Source organism: Pezoporus wallicus, unplaced genomic scaffold (genome assembly GCF_028554395.1).
Source record: "Pezoporus wallicus isolate ANWC-B61680 ecotype Strahan unplaced genomic scaffold, APGP_CSIRO_Pwel_v1 scaffold_3294, whole genome shotgun sequence".
In the NCBI taxonomy this organism is placed as follows: Eukaryota; Metazoa; Chordata; class Aves; order Psittaciformes; family Psittacidae; genus Pezoporus; species Pezoporus wallicus.
In genome coordinates this window covers 10,085,606-10,101,231 of record NW_026635478.1, presented here as the reverse complement: position 1 = coordinate 10,101,231, position 15,626 = coordinate 10,085,606, and the positions used below count along the sequence as shown (strand labels likewise).

General features: G+C 39.8%; 1 protein-coding gene across 4 annotated transcripts in view; it reads right to left on the bottom strand.

Moving 5' to 3' along the window:
• The window catches only part of SCUBE1 (signal peptide, CUB domain and EGF like domain containing 1), a 206,305-nt gene that overhangs the window by 50,753 nt on the left and 139,926 nt on the right, over positions 1 to 15,626 (bottom strand). The gene's annotated exons all lie outside the window — the stretch shown is intronic.

Sequence of the window (15,626 nt, the reverse complement as noted above, 5' to 3'; positions counted from 1 at the left end):
AGTACAGAAATTTACTCAGACCCCAAGAAGGCTGTTGGCTCTCTTAGGATTCAGGTTGGTCAGAGGTACCTCTTCCCAAAACTTTCTTGCAAGGTTTACAAAACAGCTATGGGCTGAATTGCTCTGGAGGCAGAGAGATTTCTCTCACAACTGGAACTGCCAGATGACCCAAATTGGCACTTTGATGTTAAAGAACATTTAAAGAAGCTTCTTTGTAGATGTAGCGGTCTGCTTAACAGAAGACTTCAGCCTGTGTAAGATGTGAATCTGTTGCCTTGCACAGGAACTATCAAAATGCAAGAACACATGAAAAACTGAAATAACAACCAAGTAAAACATACATGAATGCTGAAAATTCTTCCATTATCCCTACATAAACAAATGTAGGATTTTTTTTTAATTAGCATTATATGCTGGTTTTTCCATTACGAATACAAAGTCACTAAATACCCATTTTCATGTGTCTTGCTTTCTTGATTTAATATATATATAATAGAAGAGCAACTGCAAGTGCATGTGAAATGTTGCTTTTTCAGTTGTTCTGAAGCCATATTTATATATGTATATATGCATGAAGGATGAGATCAACGGCTCTTACTTTACATACTGATTATGAAGAGCATTGATGAACTTGATAAGACCTCTGTTCTGAATTTCAGACTGCTGATTCTGCTTCCTCCACCTTATAACTTCTCCCAAAGGTGTTGAAGAACTGGAATGATCAGTCCTTTTTCCGATCAAGAAAAGTTTGTGCAATAAGTACATGACAGGTCACAGAACCTCATTTAAAATATAGGGCATCTTTCCATCCTCCCTCACTTATAAAACCATGCATCCACGTTCATTTGAAAGAGAAATATATGTGGTTGGCTTCTTTTTTTTGATTTTTTTTTTTTGTATGTGTGGGGTTTTTTTTCTGTTTTTGGTTTTGTTTTGTTTTGGTTTTTATATTAGGAGTAGGACAGTGCAAAAATAGCTCTTTTTAGGGGTGCATACAGTGAAGAAGTAACATGATATAAAGCCTTGGCTGACCACTTCTGAAGTGAAAACAAGATCTTTCAGAAAACCAAGTGGAGAGTGATATTTCCTATTGAAAAGCCTCTTGCTGTAAGGGCTTTGAAACTCTGAAGTAACAGCTGGCCATATAAAAAGCAAAGATTACAAAATGCAAATCTAGGTGCCAAAAGAGCTAATATGAAAAGATGGAAATTTATCAAACACAGCATGATGCTGGTGAATGAAGGGTGCATTTAAAAACAATTTGAATTTAGGATTACTTATAGTGGATGTCATTCATTCATTTTTGAAAACATATTATTACTGACATGGGAGAGTAGTATGGCTCTTACCATGTTTCTGCATGTAAAATATAAACAGAAGCAGAAGGAGCAAGGAGGTAAATCTAGACATTCAATAGCTAAAAGGCAAATTCAGCCATCCTTTCAAAAAGGCACTTTGCTTCACTGACATTGACAGAAATATCCTCAGGAGACCATACTTCTCAAATAAACAAGAACAATGCATATTGTTACAAAGGTTTGCTTATGAGTTGCATATGTGCAAAGAGAAGGCAAATTTGCTCTGAGACTCTCTGAACTAATACTACTCCTTATTACTTTTGTGTCTAGCTCTGCAGAGGAGTGGCTTTTGCACTCAGTCCTATTAAAAGCATGAAGGTAAAACGGTAGGCAGCAGCTGTGGTGGTATTATGCCTTGAGTGCTTTCCACAAAGACAGCTGAAATCTTTATGCATCGGGTAACAAGTTCTCAAAGTGATCTGAAACCAGCACTTGTGTTTGTTGTCTGGTCCTCAGTTTTGGTGAACAAGCTAGTCAAGAACAGATAACCTTAGGCTCTCAATCTCATAAATCTGATGAAGAGCACACTGAGGGTTGCTATACATCATACCATGAGACTTGAGGGAGCAACCTATTTGGTTTCAGCTGTGACCACCAGCACAGATCTTGACCCGTCAGTGGCTTCAGTCACAAGACTTTGTCCAGTCCTGCAGGCTGGCATTTCCATTGGTAGAAGTGATTCCTCCCAGCCCCAGTACTTGCAACCAGCACTGTGCTGCAGGTCTTACGATGGATTACAATAGTTTCATGCTTTTGCACAGTGCAGGTGTACCTAACTACCTGACAAAACTGCTGGACAAATAGAACTGTGAATTAAAATTACTAATATATTATGCATCATAAACATGCAGAGCAGTCACCCATGATAAAAACAACATGACCTTTGGGCTACTCTGCTGCCTGAGACTGCTTGAAGCAGAAATTACTTGCAGCCTGTCAAACACCATTCTGAAGTGAGGATTGACATTTTAAATGATGGCTCCTTGATTTCACACATTAAATTCAAAATTCCAGTCTAACTTTCTTTTCAGGGTGTCTGAAGACCGTAAGGGACAAAAATGAAACCCTCCTGGCTTCAGAGGGTAGATTTGAACCTGTTAATCGTTGTTATTCCACTGACAAGACAGCGCATCAGTTCTACACCAGCAATTCTTTGGGATATTTTGAACCAGGAATATTCTGAACTGGGTAAAAGATGGGAGAGTCCACAGGAAAAGAAGGTGTTCATTCATTTCGTGTAGCTGGAAAACATGATGTGGCCTTTTGAAACCAGGACCATCAAAACAGAATAGAGGTCAAAACTGTTAGCTGCAAAAACATTCTAAATAAGACGAACAGTGCCAACGTCTCTCCTTTCACTGTATTTCTTTCCACGGCCATAGCGAGACTGACAAGGCATGTAAAAATTATTTCACTCTATGGAGAGCAGTGCATCGCTGCATTTCACTTGGAAGAGAGCAGTATCCAACTGTATCATTTCTAACTGGTTCACAGAAATTGCACCAAGTCTATATCCCCACTATTTTTCTTTCCACAGCTATAAATAATTCTTGTTATGAGCCATGTGAAAATAAATGATTCCACTGTGTGAGAAAGTGAGGCCCCATTTATCTTTAAACTGACTGGTACCCAACTTTGTCAAATGCCTGTTTGAACTTCACAGAGAGTATGTATGTCGGCCTATCATATAGGGAAGAAAAACACAGTGGAAACCATCATGGTATCTCTTCCAGCTTTGAATGATTTAGTCAAATATCCCTGTACTATTATTGGGACTGTCTGTGGAGGAGACGTAAACTTGGTGTCTTAAAACATAGTTCTCAAGTGGCTCCTTTTCAACTGATGATGCAAGCTGCAGAAGAATGGCTCAAACTTTCCATGCTGATCTGCTCCCCTGTATCCCCAGGAATGCAAAAGTATATAAAGAACTGTATGTCTCCATGGGGGATTGCACATAAAATGCCCTGGTCATAAGTGTTCAGACAATGTGCAGGTCATTTCAGACTAAGAGGTCTGATGGGCTTTCAGTGCATTAGCAATGAAATCCCAAAGGATTTCTATTAATGCAATAATCAATATTGTTAAATGATAACTTGCTCATACAAGCTGCCTATCTGGCACAAATACCAACTGATGTGCCCAGCACAAATGGGACACATGCAGAAATGGAAAATACAGGCCAATGAAAAACCATAGAAGCATTAAAATGTACTAGTCAAAATAGCAAGTGAAGGCAACTAAGCATTCAAGCCCCCTGTTAGCCCTGAAAATGGTTCACTCCTCGACATACAACTGAAAAAAAAAAAGCAAAAGCAAACATAGGATTTGCACAAAAGTACCTAAACCTTCTTACATTTTTTATATTTTGTGGAAAAAAGCAATTGTAAATAGTAGTCTGGAGATGGAACTCAGCAACACCATCACAAAAGCTGTGGGCCCATCTGAACCCAGAAACAAACCCTGACTTGCTGTTCACAAAGAGTGGAGAGGTTTCACTCCAGCTTCTGTGACTCACTGTCATCTCTATGTGCATTGTGAAAGGTAAGTCTAGGCTTGCAGCAAATCCTATAAGCAAAGGCCTGGCATAAAGACAGTCACTGTGGTGAAGTTAAGCACGACTACTCTCTGGATTTGCTTATGTGATCCTAGAGCATTGTGGAATTTGCTAGTAAGTCACAGTTTTGGCACACAGATCCAAGTACTCTTTTTAAATATCCTTTCTTTGTAGTTATTTTGCAAAGCTCTATATTCTTTTTGACACTCAAAAGCTAATTTTTGAAGAATGGAATGGGCAATAATTTTATAAGAATGAAGGAGGAATAAATGTTTCTGAAATAAGTTATGCTAAGTTTTCTGAGCATCTCAAAATATGAGGGAGGCAGTGGAATCAGTGTAAAATACAACTTCTCAGCTTTAAATAAAGGAACAGAAACTCAGTTGCTTTATGATATGCTGTATAGCCCCAATCTGACTAGAAGAAAAAGGCAGTCCATTATTTTTCTTTTCACGTCCTTGTGAATATTAATGGGAATGACTGTTCCTGTTCTACTTGTACATATTTAAGCTCTGCTCAGAGTAATTCACATTTGGAAGGACCTAGCTCTGATCAGGGGTGTGTGACCACATGTGTGTGCATGTATGCATATAAACTCACGAAGATTTGCCTTGCTGCATACAAGTCAGAAAACAAATTAAAAAGTAGGGATTTTAGGCAACTTAGACCTTAACACTTCACGTAAGCTGCTTAAAGGCAGGTGCAAGGGTAATCAACCTGCAATCTTCACTTAGCTGTTGAACAGTGATGGGTATGGAGATTTCCAAAGCCTCATCACAGGCGGAAGTGAGGCTTCTCCTTTCAATGGCTGGACAAATATTTGAACTGATTGTGTCTGTCTAATCCTTTTCAGTTTTGAAATGCTACCTAGCTCCAGTAAAATAATACACTCCCAGATCAACCTGAAATAATTACAGAAACTTCGTGCCCTTCTTGTTTGTATTAATGACAGCATGTTAGCATTAATAATGCTATTACCAGCACAGGCTGGTCATCATATTTTCTAGCTATTCTGCTAGCTCTTGTTCCCTTCTTTCACAGTTTTCCTTTTCTTTCCTTCTCTTTTCTCATACTTCTACAAATCACCACTGTCCCCTAAACCTTGTAACTAGTGTTGCCTTGTTGACCCAGGTATTAGTGTCCCAATCCATGCAGACTACAGAGTGCTTTACAAAGCAGCCCCACAAAACTTTTTAGCCCCATGTCAGCAATGGGGAAAAAAAGGCACAGAAAAACAATGTGGATTCACCCACACTTGAATGAAAGCCCAGTGTGCAACCCAGCCAGCTACCTCGCTTAGATATAGTGTGTCAGTCATCACAGCCTTGCACAAAACACATTATTCTACATGTTGCTCTACGTTACAAATATTACCAGAGCCACCAATGCTAAGACTTATTTTTTAATATTTGCCTGCTGCCTTGCACTAAATCTTGAAATATATTGAGTAACTCAGGATTCACATAAGCATAACCTACTGGGCTACACTTGCAATGCTCTAGGTAACACTTTCCATAGAATCTTAATGCATGCTAGGGGTAAACTATTAACGTATAATTTCATATCCTCAGACTCAGGATTCAGTGCTACTGTGAGAAAATATAAATCAAAGTAGAACTTAGGTTCTGCTGTTTCCTCCAGAAAACATCAAGCCAGCCGCTGTCTGGTACTTTACAGGGAGTTGTAAGTACTAGTTCCAGTCTGGGCAAATTGCAACATTTCTCTGCTTTACTTCATCCTCACAGTGGGGGTATCGGTAATTATCACTTGATATTTTCAGGAACAATGCTTTAAAACGGATTATTATAATTAAACAAAGCATTACAAATTAAAGCCATTTACCATCAGAATTTTTCAGTTAAATTACATTTTCTTTTAACTTGTGGTCTGGGCTTCTGAATGGTTTGAGACAGCAGCACGGCCCATGCTGGTTGTGTTTTGCCCTAGAAGATTTTGTGAATATGTGCATAACTGTACATCCGTCTTTACCTCAGGAAGTACATCTGCTGTTCCACCCCTCTACCTCTAACTGCATAGCCCATTCCCCCCAGCATGCTTTGCATGCTTCAGGGAGAAATAATTCTATTTATGCAGTGTCTTCTACTTAAGGATTTCAAAGGGCAACAGCTTATCAACTTCATTACATTAAACCTACACAAAACTTTTGCAAGAGAGATACATTTAATTAATTCTCCTTTAACAAATGTGAAACTAAGGCAGGTAGGTAGCGTGTGACTTCCCTGCATCAGATAGCTGCAAAATGAAATAAAGCATATATTCTAGCACCTCTAATTTGAGTTTTGCACTTCAGCGACATCCTCATTTTCCCTCCCACAGTGCTAATTAACTGTAATGTATGATAAGCATTACTGAACTGAAGCCCCACTAAGTAGCAAATGAAGGTTCTCCGTTTAATTAGCTTTATGGCTAGGTTGTGGGGCAAGGCATTTCCCTAATTAACAGAATTAAAACTAGACTGGGCAGACAGGAATGAATGTAATTAAAAGTTAATCTCCCTCATCCTGAAAACAAGCTGCCCACAAAATAGAGCGCTTTGTGTAAATGCTCTTAAGCATGGAAAGGTTGAGGCAGGTTTCAACACATTTCCCTCATGTCACTTTCTCCATTTTCACCTGTTATCTTTGCAATTTCACGAAGAAACCTGTCTTCCAACACAGATGGTAATCTGTCACATATGGATTTAGGTGTCAGCTATTCTCCTCCAGGACATATCCACTCTGACATTATCCACCAACCAATCAATAAAAGAGTCTGCCAGGCTGCCAAGAGATCAATCACCTTGTAAAACAAACATTATGTCCTATTATTTTCTTATTACAGTTAATTAGATATATAAAACACAAAAAGCTTCGAAAGTGAAAAACTTCTAAATGCTGTCAGAATAGTTTAGGCCCTGATTTCTCATTTGTGAAAGGGAAGGGATTTACTAAATCTAATGTGAAAAGAAAGGATTTTCATTTAAATTTTTTGCTGAACACTGAATTCTTTTTAAAACTTAACAACATGTTAGTGCAATGCTGTGAACCTAAAAAGTGCAAGCTGTCTTTGGCTGTGACACTAGAATGTGAAGTGGACCGGACACATAAAGAAATTGACTGATGGAATCTTTTGCTATCTAGTCTGAGCTAAATGCAAAACTAGTGCACTCCCTGCCCAAGTGATAGGAATCCCAGAAAATAAAGTCAGTTTTTCTCCTACTGTAACTTTTGATCAATCAAAATGCTTTTTCTAAACACTGGTGAGGGAGAAATAAATGTGCAGTTGAGACTCCCATCTGTACTCAGGGACAACAAAAAATGTGTCTCTGTTTTCCAAAGCATGTGGTAAGTACAGTACATCAGATGCTAGGAACCTCAGACGGCAACAGTGACCATGTAAGTATGCACAGACCTGGATGGTGGCTGTGGTTCAAATGGTGGTACAGAACTGTGCAGATACATTGGGCTGACTACTTATCTACTTTAATTGTTCACACAGCCACTATGACCACAATAATTCTACATTTAACATTTCTGCATTTTATGCAGGAGGAGCTGAGACAGAATAACTACTGGCTTTGATGAAGGTTACATACATTAGCAACAGTAAAGGAGTTACAGTAAAGGAGTTCAGGGCTTCTTAAGGCATAAATCTCGGGAGCTGACATCCCAGGGCATCTTCTCTGTACTAGATCTCACTAAAAAACAAGGCCTTGCTCTTACAATATTCAAATTTTCTGCGTAATCTCAAGGAAGAGCACAGGGGCATGTACACAAGATGTACACTACTGGATGTGCACTACTGGACTAAGATACAAGAATTCCCAGACTTGGCATATTAACTCAATTTACCTTTACTCATAGTTGTTTTCATTTCTCCCTCTTGGAACTATTATCTGCTCAGGAAAGCTCTGTGCTTACTCCAAGAATCTCAGTTTGCTTTTGAATGTTTTGTTTAATTAAGGAAAAATTAAAAATAAAATTGGTATTAAGGACAGTTGAAGATACTGATGCTCCCTCCAAAATCCAGCTGAAACTATGCTACCTTTTCCTATCATAAAGCTACTTCTGCTGATAAGGGCATCTGAATACAATTAGCCCACTATCATTCAAATGCCTCATAGCTGATAATGAATCAAAGAAATCTGGCTGAAGATTAAAAGTTAACCCTCCAAAACTTTTTTAAGACATTGTTTCAACCAACTAGGGATCTGTTCTGTACCAGAGAAGCCAAATACTTCATTGAGAGCAGGATCTAGCCATATAAAACACAAGCTGTATTTTATGATGAAAAAAAGCAATAATAAGAGAATAAAAAAATACTGTAAGCTCTGAATATTGGTAGCTATGATTATGTGAGTAGTCAACTCCCAAATTAGAGAAAGCACGGCACACTTTTATATAATAAACTGTGGTTGCTGATCCTCAGGGAGCTTTATATTGTTGAATAAATGCAATGTCTTTTCAACAACTGAAATGCAAAATATGACCCTCCCAAGCATTAATTTAAAGGATTTGGCATTTTCAAAGGGGAGGTTCACAAAGACAAATAACAACTGCAAGTTTCCAGGGAACAGGGATATTGCCTAGTCATGAAAAAAAACTAACTCAGTACACATGCATTTATTTTGTGGGGATAGATGGAACCCTTGGGAGGGAATGAAACTCAGTGAGTTATATGGCAGCTGACCCACGTCTGCAATTTTTTAATGGAAGATAATCTGTTATATTTGTCTGTCATGAACAAGTCTACAGCAGACAAATGAATTGTACGTCTTTAACCTAAAAACTAAATAAAAGGCAATTCCGCCCATAATAGGGAAGGGGTAGTGAAAGTTCCACACAGATTCTGGATGAGATAAATCTGCAGCAATGGTTAGAAGGCAGATGTTACTCATGGTTTTATTTGCTGGATTCCGCTCTTCACCTTTTGTATTGTTTTGTTTTCCATTCCATTTTCCTCTTTCTGACAAATTTCACCTGTGCTGGTATCTAAAATTTGCGCAATCCCATGTGTTTGTAATTTCATTTTGCCTCACTGTGGGCTGGAACTTCAATTCTTTCTTAAAAAGTCTGAATCTTTCTATCTCTCCAATATCTCATTCACCACCTATGGTTTTACCACCAACCCTGCTGACCCTTTTCCTCTCTCTGCGCCCTCTTCTGCTCCTCAGTCAGATGCTCTATCATCTTACCACAGGCTAGATTTGCCTCTGCACTGATGACAGTCAACTCCCTCTCTTCTTTAAGAAAGTGGGGAAAGAAAAGATTTGTTATTCTGCTTTGCTTCCCAGTTTTACTTGAAACAGTTGTTTCCAGGACAGCAGCAGCGGGACAGATGCTTATGGCCCCCTCACTGGACACAGCTTTCCACTGAGCTGCTGCAGCTGCCTGCCAGATGCTGTTACTGTTTTCCTCACATTGGGTTGATCTTATTTGTTCTTTGTCTTGAGACTGGATGACATAGATGTAAGCACATAAAATGACTGTGGCCTCAGCAGAGAGGCTATAGGAGCCAGATCTTAATGTTTGCTTCTTTAATTCACATTTAGGTAGTTATTTTGAAAATGTTTTTTGTAGGTACCTGGGAGCTTGTGCTCACGTCTGACTTCCTGGTTTTACCCATCTCTTCTAAAACACGCAGCTCTTTTGATAAACTGGACTTGACCACTGGTCTTCCATCAGATACTCAGCTTTTCCTCTCTAAATCCTAATCTTTATGAGTTTTTTTAGGGACACAGATGGTCTTGCATCTTGCTTAAGTCCCAACAAAACAAAAATAAGCTCAGAACTGCCTGTGTTATTTAATATTCCCAGTTGGCTTTAGTGTTCCATTTGTCACTCTTATCAAATAAACTTAGAAAATTTCCTTTGCATCTTCTTAATTCAACTACAAGTCTACCTGTTATCTCTGCAGCATAGTACACGTAATGTGGTTGATTCATGTGCCAAAGAATTCCCCATAGAATCATTTACTGGGTTGCACTAGAACACAATCTTCATGATGCTTTCCAAAGAGATTTCAAAGTGTGTGTTCTCAGAAACTCTTGCTAGTACTGAAGCACTGAACAGGATCACTGTTTTCACGACAAAAGTCCTGACTTCTTTCTCATTTAGTGCTGGTTTTGTTACTTTTTTCTTTGGTTAGGCAGCTGGATCTACTGTTTCATAGTCCTAAATCACCCACTAGCTGCCTTTGGTTACTTCATTGGCACAAATGCCTCTATTTTCTCAATCATATGGGTTTTGTGAGAAGAAGAGGAATATTAGGAAACAAAAGCAACATAGAGATCCTTTGCTGCTGTTGCTGCAACATCTACCCAGAAAAACTGTTGGCTTCCATAAATCACATAAGCAGTTTTGAGAGTCACACAAATCCGCATTTACGAAGAAGCTATCTGCCTGTTTCCTGAAAACAGCATGGGATCTCATGATGCTTAAGTATGCAGCAGCTTGGAAAATGGTCAGAACTTGTTGCCAGAAAGCAATTTAAAGAAAATTCAGCTATTTTAATTGACCATTTAATTGCACATTTAATCTGTGCATCATACATATATGGAAAATGACTATTTTTATTCCTCCTAAAAGCATTAGTCTAGTTGCTGTAGAGTCCAAATTTTCATTACCATCGTTCTTCATACCAGTCTCATGTTAATTGATTTATTTAGGTGCTGACTTCTCATGAAAGGCAAAGATGTTCCTCTGTCCATTCTCCATTCTGTGCCATAGAATTTTTACGCATGCAAAGATATGAGGTTTGATGGTTTGTTTTGTTTTGTTTTCTTGTTTTTTAGGATAAAAGACAGCCCTCAGCCATAAGATTTGTATTTGCCTTGTATTCAGCATGGAGAGGCAAAGGTATTTTTTGTTTTGATTCATTACTGTAGCGGCTTGTGATTATGCCTTGACATGCTTGACAGCTTGGCCAATACCAACCTCATGAGGCCTCACCAAGCCAATTGCGAGACCCTAAACCTGGGTCAGAGCAATCCCAGGCACAGCTACAGGTTGGGCAGAGAAGAGATTCAGAGCAGCCCTGCAGAGAAGGACTTGGGGGTGCTGGTCGATGAGAAAATGAACATGAGCTGGCTTCAGTGTGCACTCACAGCCCAGAAAGCCAACCGTATCCTGGGCTGCATCCAAAGGAGTGTAAACAGCAGGTCGAAGGAGGTGATCCTGCCCCTCTACTCTGCTCGCGTGAGACCTTACTTGGAGTATTGTGTGCAGTTCTGGTGTCCTCAACATAAAAAGGACATGGAACTGTTGTAATAAGTCCAGAGAAGGGTCACAAGGATGACCAGGGGACTGGAGCACCTCCTGTATGAAGACAGGCTGAGAAAGTTGGGGCTGTTCAGCCTGGAGAAGAGAAGGCTGCGTGGAGACCTCATAGCAGCCTTCCAGTATCTGAAGGGGGCCTGTAAGGATGCTGGGGAGGGACTCTTCATTAGGGACTGTAGTGATAGGACAAGGGGTAATGGGTTAAAACTTAAACAGGGGAAGTTTAGATTGGATAAAAGGAAGTTCTTTACTGTAAGGGTGGTGAGGCACTGCTACAGGTTGCCCAAAGAAGTGGTAAATGCTCCATCCCTGCCAAAGTCCAAGGCTGGGTTAGAGGGAGCCTTGGGTAACATGGTCTAATGTGGGGAGTCTCTGCCCATGGCAGGGGCGTTGGAACTAGATGAGCTTAAGGTCCTTTCCAACCCAAACCATTCTATGATTCTATATCTGATCTCTTCTATTTTCTGATAGCTCTTTGTTTATATGTACAGAGAAGCAAACTCAAACAATGTTTATATTTAAACATGCACTTATTTCTAGTTACAAACACTGGAAGAGTAAGCTGTAGCCTAAAAGCAGAGTCATGTAAGGGGTCTGATGGAAGTACAGTTGCTATATAATGGATTATGAAAACTAGATCTTGATTTGAGTATTGGGAAGTTTACTCTTGGTTTAAGTTGATGAGAAACATGGAGAAATCCATAAGGGAGAAAGAACAGCTCAAAACAAACCGCTTCAGTAAACACTCAAGGGTTGTTAAAAGACAATGCATAACTAATGTCTAAAATGCTATCCCGACTCTAGACAGCTTGTGGGCTGGCTCTGACAACAGGCTATAGCCTGCTGTTGATAAAAATCAAGGAAGTCTGATTCCTCTGGAGTAGGAGGTTTTTCTGAGGGAGTGACACAGAAGGTGGAAGGAAACCAGAGAGGGACTAGAATTTCATCTTGCATTGGCTTTCACATGTGATTGGAGAACACAGGCCTCTTTGCACCATTTTTCTTATATTTTGTTTTTATTGTTGAGATATGAAGAGTCACTTTTTTCCTCACTCATCAGACTCTGAAGAGAACTGGAATTCGTAACCCAGTTCAGAGGTATTTTCAAGGAAAGTAAAGTGGATACCTTATAGGCTGGGATTAGACTATTTGGATGTGCTTATGAGCATATTACTGTGACAGGATATGAATTCAGAGGGTGCCAGCTGTTCCACATTATTCCCAATGCACATATCTGTAAGCTTGTGCAAATAGGAGGTAGCTAAGCCAAATGATCAGGAATTACCAAGGCTGATGTGCTCATTTTTCCTTGGGGCCACCTATTCTTCTGACCATATTCTAAAAATGGGACACTGTGGGATTCCTGAGAGAAGAAAAAGACACAAGGTCCAAAATCAAAGTTGATGCCCACTGAGAGGTGATGCACACAAGAGAGGACAAACATTCTAATTCAGTATCCATAGCAGGGCAATACAGGCCTTGCAGATCAAAGAAGAGTAACAGAAGGTTCAAGCTATACAAAGGCCTGAGGATGACAACCTCTATTTTAAAAATGAAATAGTAATTGTCAATGCCTTTTTTTTTTTTTTCTGAGGTTCTTGAATTGAAATCGCATAACAACTCAATTTCCTGAAATGTCTAAGAAATTTTCCCCTAAGAAGTCTGAAGTGTATCTGGCTGATCACCTAAAAAACTTGCATCACATACCACTCCCAGGAATCATGGTTAAAATGTTTTGTCTGCTTGGCTTAGTTGCTTCACAGAGGGTTTAAGGACTCAGTGTATCTCAGTCTGTTTCCATATGCAATGTTTTGCATTTTTTTCCAGTGGAGATACCAAATAGAAAATTAAAGCCTACTGACAGTAATCCTGTCTTTCCCTCAGTTACTTCTGATAGACTCTAAGGAACATGCATACTAGTGCTCTGGGATATCCCAGAGCAATCCAACCCAGATAGCTTTATTTATCCACAGCAAGCAAAGAGAAGCTACTTATTAGCTCAAATGAAAAGCTGCTCTCACTAGTCACCACTGTACCTTTGGCTGAGAGTAAGGCTAAGGGACCATTTTCCACGTGCTACTTTCCAAACCAAACTATGAATATAAGGCACCGTATCAGCAGAATGTTAACAGAATTTTATGCGCTGGACATCAAATTACTCTGACATCAAGCAGCAATGGTATGAACCAGTATTAAAAGAGGGAGTACAACTTCTCTATTAACTACATATATTATCATACTGTACACTACATATATTATGACACATAAGTACTTAGCTATTTCAGGTGCTGCAGCTATCAAAGGAAATGTAATCAGAAGGGAAAGCAGGAAGCAGCAGGTCTCTGCCCCTTCTGGCTTTGCCAGACATCCTCTTCAAAAAAAAACACTGCTGCTTGTAATCTTGTGACTGACATTTATGCTGGCATTTGCTGGTACCACAGCAGCCTGACTGCAGTGGAGGTGATGACTGCCAGCAAGTTACTTCATTTGAGTTTATTTTTTTGCACCATTTGCTTTTTTTTTCTGGGGGGGGGGGGCTTTTTCTTGTTTGTTTTTTGTTTTTTGTTGAGGGAGAGCACTGGAAAATGTTAATGGCTTGCTATGGATAATGGCTCATATTAACAGAATCGTTAGGGCTGGAAGGGACCTTTGGAGATCATCCAGTCCAACCCCCTGCCAAGGCAGGGCCACCCAGAGCAGGTTACACAAGAACACATCCAGGTGGGTTTTGAATGTCTCCAGAGAGGGAGATTCCACAAGCTCCCTGGGCAGCCTGTTCAGTGCTCTGCCACCCTCAATATAAAGAAGTTCTTCCTCATGTTGAGGAAGATATGCTTATGTTAGAATCATAGAATCATAGAATCGTTAGGGTTGGAAAGGACCTTAAGATCATCAAGTTCCAACCCCCCTGACGTGGGCAGGGACACCTCACGCTAAACCATATCACCCAAGGCCTCGTCCAACCTGGCCTTGAACACTGTCAGGGGTGGAGCATTCACAAACTCCCTGGGCAGCCTATTCCAGTGCCTCACCACCCTAACAGGAAAGAATTTCCTTCTTATATCCAATCTAAACTTCCCCTGTTTAAGTTTTAACCCGTTAACCCTTGTCCTGTCACTACAGTCCCTAATGAAGAGTCCCTCTCTAGCATCCCCATAGGCCCCTTTCAGATACTGGATGGCTGCTATGAGGTCTCCACACAGCCTTCTCTTCTCCAGGGTGAACAGCCCCAGCTTTCTCAGCCTGTCTTCATACGGGAGGTGCTCCAGTCCCCTGATCATCCTCGTGGCCCTCCTCTGGACTTGTTCCAACAGTTCCATGTCCTTTTTATGTTCCTCAAAACCTGCATGTGTCTAATGTGAGGAAGCTGAACTGACCTCTTCACATGTGTTAAAAAACCCTCATGTTGCTAGAGAAAGGTGAGCTGGAAAAAGCTCTTTTTGTATGACTCAGGACCTGTTCTAGTAGCAATACAATACCTATTGACACTAATGCTGTGTAATGTGGAGTAGGCACCAATATTCCTTTCACTGTAGAAAGTATCACAGATGTCACACTAAAGGATAATGGTAATAGGAGATGCATAGAAAGTAGACTGCAGATCTCAAGTAGGAGTAGTCAGGCAGTTATGAACAGATTTGCCTCTGTAAGTGACCTCTAGAAGTTTAAACTCTTGAGGAGAAGATTTAAATTCATTCTAATTAAAAATGCTGAGGTATGTGAATGAATTCAAGAGGGAACATTATTCCAGCTTTACAGCACAGTATCTTAGTGATTCTAAACGCAATATGTTCCTCACAGTTATGCAGAAGCTAAATATCTAAATGCTGTGGCTGCGCACCTTCAAATGGAAGTTACACACTTCAACAGGGAACTTAGATGACCTTTCAGCATGTTATTTTCGTGATCTCTAATGGTCCTTATACATTTATGAAAAAGTCATGTACACCTTTGGTAAAATGGCGGTCTCAGATGGAAACCTAAGAATTTTCTGTGGCAACCTAACTGAGGGAAAATTTGTACTTGGGTGACTACCTTCAAGGAGGTCTCTTTATAGCTAAAGAAGAAAACTAGAGCAGTGCCCAAGCCAAAAAATAAAGAAGTTCATTCACATGAATTCATTTCTGCCTGTCTTGAATTTGCCTCTTAGGTGAGACAAATCTTAGTTCAGAAGACCTCCTCCAAACCTACAGACTTGAACCTAAAGGCACTGAGATACCTACATGATGTGAAAAGGTATGGTTATATGTGCCACTACAGTTCTATCAGCCCCAGTGTAAGCTTGGCTTATACATATATTTTACAATATATTGTAAATATATTTTCAGAAGAAGATATTTTACTGGAAACTACTGGGCATGTAAAACAAAGTCAAGTTGATCATATTAATCAGACAAAATCTGAGTTCTTTATAGGTAATTACTCCTACTGCAAAAA